We start from the raw sequence: 1036 nt of genomic DNA, 5'->3' as shown, positions 1-1036 counted from the left end.
TCATGACCTGAGCCGAAGTCGGACGCCTAACCGACTGAGCCACCCAGGCGCCCTCCCCGCCCCGATAAAATTCTTAACACAGGCAATTTTTAAAAGGGGACTTTGGGTCCCTGTTAGGACCATCCAACACGCACAGAAGGAACGGTGGTCGAGGGACTTCGCAGGTGCCCTCTTGCCTACAGACGTTTCCGGCAATGGTCCCTAAAGGTTCCAGAGCACTGCCTTTCCTGGAGCCCCCAGTGGGCCCTGCAAGTGCCTGGCTTACCATCGATGGCTGTGCAGGGTGGGGACTGAGCCGCCCGGATTCCTGTCCCTGCTCTGCCCTGCGCTAGCTCTGTGACCCGGCCAAGTCCCCACGCTTACCCCAGAATCAGGCTGTTCCTCTGCAGAGTAAGGGTCATCAGAGTGCAGACCCTTCTAGGGATTTTATAAAAAGAATTGGACGAGGCTAACACGGAAAGCGCTCGGCACAGGTATCCAATAAGCACTGTTATAGCACCATTATCGTTAATTTAATCTAAGAATTAAGCCAGTAGAAAGCTCACAGGCGTACAGGAAGGAGCAAACTCATTCGTCCATCTGCCCTCAGAGTTGGGGGGGGGGCGGTGCTCAGAGACATGTTAGAAGTGGACAGACCGCCCTTCCGAGCTGTGTGTGGAGGGGAGGGTCAGGAAGGGAGGAGAAGCCCCTCTCCCCGCCCACAGGTCTTTCTGAGGCTGAGGCCAGCCCGTCGGGGGCTCTGCAAGCTTTGAGGGAAAATGACTGCCGGGAAAAACCCCGGGGAAGCAGAACCCACGGGAAGAGGCAGGGCCAGGCTGAAAGGCAGTGTGGAGCCCGTCGGGGTGTGCTCGGGCGGCTGAGAGGACGGGTACCCAGCTCGGGCACGAGCCCTGTCCCTTCCCTCCCTCCAAGAGGTCCCCTGGGACTGGGCTCAGTGAGTAGTGGGGGCCAGCACTCGGTGGGGCGTCGGGTCGGGTCAGGACCCCTCTGCTCCCCCAGCCCTCCCTCCCTCCCTCCTGAGCTCAGCGCCCACGTG

The sequence above is a fragment of the Lynx canadensis genome, chromosome E1 (assembly GCF_007474595.2).
Source record: "Lynx canadensis isolate LIC74 chromosome E1, mLynCan4.pri.v2, whole genome shotgun sequence".
Lineage (NCBI taxonomy): Eukaryota > Metazoa > Chordata > Mammalia > Carnivora > Felidae > Lynx > Lynx canadensis.
This window is presented reverse-complemented; position numbering follows the sequence as displayed.